This window comes from Theobroma umbraticum, unplaced genomic scaffold (assembly GCF_002168275.2).
Source record: "Theobroma umbraticum cultivar Fairchild unplaced genomic scaffold, ASM216827v3 scaffold_86.0, whole genome shotgun sequence".
NCBI classification, from domain to species: Eukaryota; Viridiplantae; Streptophyta; class Magnoliopsida; order Malvales; family Malvaceae; genus Theobroma; species Theobroma umbraticum.
This window is the reverse complement of record NW_018397263.1, coordinates 2262097-2270123: the sequence shown is the minus strand read 5'-3', so window position 1 is coordinate 2270123 and position 8027 is coordinate 2262097.

Sequence of the window (8027 nt, the reverse complement as noted above, 5' to 3'; positions counted from 1 at the left end):
TTTTTTTCTTTTTTTATTTTGATTGGTGTTTGTCTGTTTTATTTAGTGATTTGAGTCCAGGAAAGGGGAGGCGACTTCGCTAAAAAGTGCGTCGCCTTTACAGCAATTTTGATCAGGTATGAAATGATTAAACCATAATTAAAAGTAAGACCAAATTTAGGAAGAGGTTGCAGGGGCGGAGGAGAGAGAGCATAAAGCAAAATGTGATAGAGAGAGAGAAAGGGTGGTAAGTGAGCTGAGCCTGAGTGCTGAGAGAGAGTTGGGGTTCCCGAGAGAAAGAGAGAGAGAGGTGATAGGACGGTCCGTGATACCTGTCTGGAAGAGGGACCCAGATTTGGACTGTGATTCTGATGCTGCACCCTCCTCCATCATCCCAAAAAGTATTGAGTGCATGTTGCCAGTGATATGTACTTGTCCTTGTTATGTTACTGATGTTGATGATGATACTCTCCACTCACACAACAAAAGTCTACTTGTACTAAAACATTTTTACTGCAACAGTCTGAGTTTTTTTTTTAATTGTTTTTCTTTTGGTTGGTTTTCATTGTTCAAGTGTTCTTTGGGCCAAATCACTCACAATTTGAGAAACCCTTATTCAATTTGTTGTTGATTGGTTGATGTCAAATGATGCATGAGAAATACAGGTTAAAATAGAGTATAGGTGTACATATTCATTTCAATTGGAGAATCATAACTTGTACAATTATATTAGCTAGTCATTGCTGTCTTCATTTAGCTTAATGGTAAAACCTGCCTATTACATACAGGAATTGCAACAGGGAAAAGGGAAATTGAACAGAAAATCTGTGGTATTGTCTCTATCTATATGACACCATGTTACTTTCTCAAAATTTGATCTTTCTGTCCTTGATAGTGGTGAGATCTCCGACAATAATGAAATAATCCAGATTATTCCACCAAATGGGTTGCAGCTAGAACTAAGTAAATTCATAAATTCTTCTAAACCTCTATAAAATAGTTCTGTAAGTTAGTTTCCTACTGGTGTAAGGATAGCAAAGATGAGATAAATGGCGTGAAGTCTATAGATTGATTGTTTATTCAAGCCATAACTTGTGATAGGCATCCTCCATTCAAATTAAGTTAAAAAATTGTTGAAATGTGGCAGTTTGATCATAATTAATTAGGCTAGTCAGTTCGATTTGAGTTTGAATTCAATTAATTATCCGAACCTGCTGCTTCTCAGAATTCAAAGGGGCTGGACCAATTTCATTTTCATATTGATAAGCTGGTATATAAGTTGATGATCAAATTCTATGACTCTCTGACTGAATTCCCAGAAATGGGTGTAATAGTTGAGGGTCCCAAAATGCGAGAATCACATGTGGGATGTGTTATTGCCATGACAAGAACTTCTCACGTTATAGCAGATTAAATATTGTAATATTATAAATATATATTAATAAAATTATTCTAATTAATTAATTAATTACCATGAAAAATTTAATCTAAGATGCCATATATTATATGTTGTGCTACCATCTTCACTTGAATACCTAGTGTGCCAAAAACCCTTTACTTCTGCCATCTTTATGTGCTTTTGTTAATTATTTCTGGTCAATTAATAAAAATATACCCCTACTAATACAATGTGTGCTTACTTTTTTTTGAAACCAAAAGTAGGTATTAGCACTCTCCTATTGATAAGAAAAAAAAGCAAAATTGATTCAAATTTAATGAAGTTTGGCTGCTTAATTTGGTATATTTAACTCTATATGAAAGTTGATAAATCCAATTTTCTATAGGTTTTTTTTTTTTTTTTAAAAAAAAGTATGCCATATAATAATAATTGACAAAGAATACATTATACTGATTCAAATCTTTAACCTTAACACTAATAGACAGAAGACTCGTGGAGTTGTTTTTATGTTTCTAATAACAAAAGTATACATATATTTATACTTAATTACCATATAGTGTATAGTTTTATGTATACCCTAACCAATTCATCGAGATTTTTCAAAATAAGTTTTAGTAAACATAATAATTTTGATGATCCGATGAATTATAATTGATCACTATAAAGTGTAAAATCATAAAATATATAACAAGGTATATTATAAAATTGTTATTAAAATTAGTTAGGAAATCGTGACTTGAAACTTGTATTTGTGAAAAGCTACTAGAGTGGGAGACCATTATACCACTCTACACTAAAGTATTGTATGTGCTTGGCCCTTAATTTCTAAACCCTGTGATTTCCTTTTCCATTGCTTCTCACACCAAAGACGGTGGCGATGGCGTAGGATATTAGGATGGACTTTTTCTTCCTAACTATTTCAAAAGCATGCATGCCCAGCTGCCATGGTGAAAAACGTGTGTGTGGTAGCTAGTTATTAATTCTATAGTTTGTCCTACCCGTTACGATCATGAATGTTTTTTGAATTTTGTTACGCAGACTGAATCGACTTCTGACCCTCTTTCATGCATCGATGCCTCTTCAAGTCAATTTTTTCTTCCTTGTCACATCTGTATCTATTCGCGCGATGTTAATTGCATGACATCGAACAGGATATAATTACCAAGATTTTTGGGTATGTAAAGCTAGCTGTCTTCTCCTCTGCTCTTTGCTTTCTCCCCATACCATAAATCAGACTTAGTATTTATGTTGTGGGCACTGCTCGATATGGAGACGACAAGCTGTGTCGTTCACCATTGATGCAAGAAGCCTAAGATGTATAACTTAATTAATTGAAAAATATATATATATATATATATATATATGGATCCAACTGTTCCACTCAAACACGTTTTTACAGTAGGTCCACGTCAAGAGAGCTCCTGTCATGTGGCGATGTCTTTATCCAAGCTGACTTTGAGCAGACACCACCCTCTTGTTCTCTACATTATATATAATTGGATGGATGTATTAGATGGAAAAAGAATACACAAGACATATATAGGGAGATATGTATAATTCAAAGTTTGAAGGCAATAGATAATTGAACTGCTTTTGGCTCCATGCATTCGGAGCTTCCTTCCAAAGAAAAGGATGCCCCCTCTTTCCTTGGTATCCTATGCTCTTTTGTTTCAAAAATAGAAGTAAGAGACACATGCAAACGTAGGGACACACACAAAATCCCATGTCCCATGTGTTCGTTTTTTGCAAATATCTAAAAAACCCTAAAATTCTCAGATGATGGAAATAATAAGGGGAGGGGGAATGAGTTTATATTATAAGTATAATGTGTCCGACCAGAAACGACATCCTTCACATTCATCCATTGCATAGATCTCCAATCTCTGTCCCTCTATGTATTTAGGCTAATGCCCTATGTCTTACTTTATTATTTCTTCCGAAGACCCTGTTTGGTAACCTAGCTAGAATTAAACTATTTAAATACAGGACATCTCATAGATTTTGTTTTCTTTTTTATTTTTATTTAAAAAAAAAAACAATAGATGTTCCATGAAATGCCTTGTTTTGTTTTGTTTTTTGTTTTGTTTTTTTGCTTAGATTGATTTTCAATTGCCCTATAAATCCCTAAGATTGAAGAGAAAATAAATTATGGATGGTTTGTTGCCCTTGATGCCTTCATATCGTTGTTATACAGGATATTACGCTCACAGCACTCGTCCCACTAATTATGTCTTAGTGGACTTCGCTATAGTAGACGAACGGATATTGTCTCGGAGTACATCGATCCACGCCCTATTAATCCACACCGTCTGCGTGGCTCCACGTGGCGATGCGAAATTTGGGATTTCTGTCAATCCTTGTTTAGAGCTCGTTACCAGCGATCCAATTACTTCTAAATTTAGTTGAATCATTAGCAGCCGTGTTCTGCATCAACACTCTAGCTCGCACACAGCTTTTTTACTCTTGCTTCATTAAAACGTCCCTAGTATAAACCTGACAGAGCCTGCATTTCCATACATTAAGCTACGATATAAGATTTAGGTGCACCAATCATGATATCTACTGATGACATCTCTAGACGAGAATGTGCCGCAAATTATCATGATTTAATCAATCAAAACACAATTGGTCCACATTACTATATCCTCTTTATATAAGTCCTCATTCAGATACAGTGTGATGACACCGTTTATTTTTATATGTAATTTGACTATTGATATAGGGCGATGGGGACTGATATTGCGGGACGATCAGTACTCTTCTTGTTCTTGATTGTTAAATATGTACCTGAAGAAAGAATAATAGGAATCATTGAAAAGTTGCAATCCCGAATTTGTGGCATGACTGTCTTTACTGCAACATCTAAGTTGAGACCACCGTACCTTAAATCTCAAAACGCTCGTGAACATAAATCACAGGACTTATTTACATTGACGGGATACTCTTACGATCCCAATTTCGGTCAGTATACTTACATTTCTCATGGACGACTGCTCGTACAGATGTACTCTATCGGGTATACTCCCTGTACGGAAGTATATTCATACAAAGCCTCGAGAACTCTCTCTGTGAGGGCTGCTGGTTTTGTCGGCGATTACCTTTGAAAATCTCTCTATTTCCCAGTAAATACTCAACGTGAATACTTGCAAAGCCATAGGCCTAGATTAAAACTGTAAGCTACTACTCTCGGCACGAAATCCTCCTAGCTTGTCTGTATATCACTATGGCAGTAGCACTGACATAGTCGTTTAGATATTATGTTGGTCGGTACCTACACGCTGAACTTGTGGGTTATATGGCATAATTTTCCCCTTATTTGTTTGATGAAGGTATATGTGGTAGGACATAATGTTTAGCCTTGCCGTCTGCTGTGAGAGTGGATGAATCGTTCTAATTACCTTGCTTAAGATTTATTTCATTTTTATCTATTTCCGTAAATCAAACGTATCATAAAATAATGATTTACTATAAATATCAAAGGTGTGGAAGGTTACTCAGTGAGCCGTGAGTCACACAAGAATGATTTTTTTATTCTTTTTTAATATATTTTAGTGGGAATTCTCAAAACAAAGTTTAGTTTATAGCCAACACAAAGTATTATTGTGTTAGAAAATGTTAAAAGCGCACAACTAACACAGTGCCCCTGCCCTCCTTGGATGTAATAGCCCACATGGTGCCTGTCCTTACTGTCTAATGTGGAGGCTGCTTTCAGGTTTGAAAAAGGAGTGGACAGGTATTTCACTCCCGAGCCTCACTCCCGATATCGCCGAGTCAAAGACGGCAGACATATCTAATAGGACACCAACACATCTAAGTGTGAAGAGCGACTAAGGGACGGCACCGAGAAATCACCCCTCCCGGTACGTGGTGGTGGGCAGACACGTTGCAGCAAAACCCGCGTCCAGCCCGACACCCTCAGACCCGAAACCCGAACAATCCACTACTTTCAATAAATTATTTCAATTCACCATTGATTATCAGATTATTCTACCTAATGCTAATAAAAAAAAAATAACATTAAAATAAAAAAAAACGCCGATAAGTCTCATTCAATCCGGTAATGGTTCTCTTTCAGAATGATTTTAATTAGGTTAAGTCTTCTGGTTGATTTTTTGTCCATGTTAATATTGAATGTCTGTACTATTACAAACACAGTATATCATATCTTCTTTTGAAGATTGAATAGCTGTTTTTTTTTTTTGTTTGTGATTTTATTGGCCAACAATCATAGAAAAGGAAAAAAAGAAAATTGACCTATGAACTGGATGAATTCACAAATGTTAAAACTGTCTTCTATCTATTCTTAACGTACTTCATTAATTTCATGTCGTTAAGACTCAATACATTTTTCCTCATATAGTTATTTCTTCCCTACCCGTATGTCTATTTATTTATATGAAGGATGACAAAAATGAGGAAACTATGGATCTGAGTCTGTTTCTTCTCCTTCTCCATCCCCATATATATCTCCAAATGATTGACTCTTATGATTTCTGGAAATTAATTGTAAATCCCACATTTTTTTTTCTATTTCTTTTTTCTTTCTTACCAAATGCATCGAGGAAATAATGTTATTTTCCTTTCCCATTTTCCTCCCCAATACACTCTCACTCCAAGCCCCACAGTGAGGCAAAAATCAATGCTGAGTTTGAGACATTGGCCCAACCTCCAGGACCCCTTTGTGTGTGACTCACGTGATTGTTCACTCCCTCCATTTCCACAAGCTGAAGTCAAAATTTTTCAGTGCTAATTGTCTAGAGAAATCAGATTATAAATTTACTACTGTTTTGATCTTTTCTATTACTATTATTTTCAGCTCCATATATCTCATGCCCTTTAGTTCTTTGTTGCTTGTTTGTTGATAGCAACGACCAAATTGGCTTGGAGCTGTCGGTGCATGCCAAAGTTTTTGCTAAATCATTGTAATTATTTGGATAAGAAATAACTACTACAACTAAAGTCATGTCTCAGTTATCTTCTAAGAGAACAAGAAGATCTTCTTGCACATGGGACCTTTGAAAATGATCATGATCAGTTCCCTTCTATTCTTGTATAAGTAGATTACCAATTTCATTTTTTGTTAATTTTTCATTAAAAGTGTTCATTTTGTGATAATACGGTTTGTAATGCAAATTTACTTTTAATCGTGTTTATGTCGACAGAATTTTTATGGGTTTTTATTTATATAATCTGTTTTGACCATACTTTTCATTGTAGTTGAGATTTTATATCAATTTCTATGATAATAAAGTAATCAAATTTGATTGAGGGAAGAAAAATGAGAACTCTAATAGGCAGAAATTCCAAAGAAGCAAGCAACAGCATACTCCTAGAATTCAACGTTTCTTGTCCATAAAGATGAAAGGGAAACCTCGATGTTACCAAGGTTTATTTACCAGAAAGTTTTGTCTTGGAGCATACGAATTACAATAACTAATAAGCAGAACTGTATACTAAGTATTCACACTCAGTCAGTTGCCCCACAAACTCAAAGTTTGGTGCCCATATTTTTGTATTTTTCGAAGGAGGGGAGGGGGATATTTAATAGCAACGCTGATGAATTGAATTGAATTGAATTTTCTCTCTCTTTCTCAGAAATTCAAAGAAGAGATCAACATCCGTGCAATTAGTCGTTGAATGGAAAAAGGATGGGCATGGAGTGATGTTGAAAGAGACTTTGGGGTGGACAAAAGAAAAATTGGTAAACAGAGAATTTCCAAGCAGAAGATTACATGCAATCGAATCCCTGGTATCAAGTTGGCCTTATTATGTCCCCCTTTCCCACTAGTTCTTATGTTCTGTTTCTTGGAGCTTTGCACTGATAAAGCAAAGCGTATGGGCAAGTAAGTCTAGAGAGCCCAAACAACACCCCCATCTCTAGATTCTATATCCCATATTTCTGTGGTTGTGTTTTCTCTCTACGTTCTAGTAATTGTACCTTGGTTCCTCTAGAGACCACACTGAACTTGTCAGCCAGTTAGGGTTTTTTTTTTTACTTCAATCATTTCCATCATGCTTGTATTATGAATAATGTTACTTTCTCTTCCATTTTTATTCACTTCACATTTCTAAGAGTTTACTTCACTTTCACGTCAGTAGAAACTACATATCAAAAGATATTTTTATCTGATATTATAAACGCCATTCTCTACATCTCAAAGATTAAAATCGAAATATTCAAAACAAACTTTCAAACCATAAAAATCGAAATTTCCACTTAAAACTGTAAGATAGTAATTAAGGGTTTAGAAGGGGAATGAATATATATATATATAGTATATAACATAGCTAAGGCACAACATTACACAATGTTAAGTGCTGGGTCTTTTTCCCAAAATGCTTTGATTAGTCAGCTTTAAGAACCTTTCTATCTACATAAGTAAGTCCAAGAGACGACAGACATAATTGAATCTTAAAACGAGATCCTCACCAAAAGATTAATCATTTTAACTAGTAATCCGCTGAAGAAAAGCCAATGATTAGGGGATGTTGCTGAAGAAGAGCCAAGACAGGAGCTGGTTCTAGGCATATATATGTTAATGCTAGCTAGCAGTGGATGTCAAGGGAGAAAAAAGACACTCAAAAGACAACATGGAGTGTAAGCAATAGGAATAGTGTATAATTGCTAAAAAATAATTTAAGGCGACAA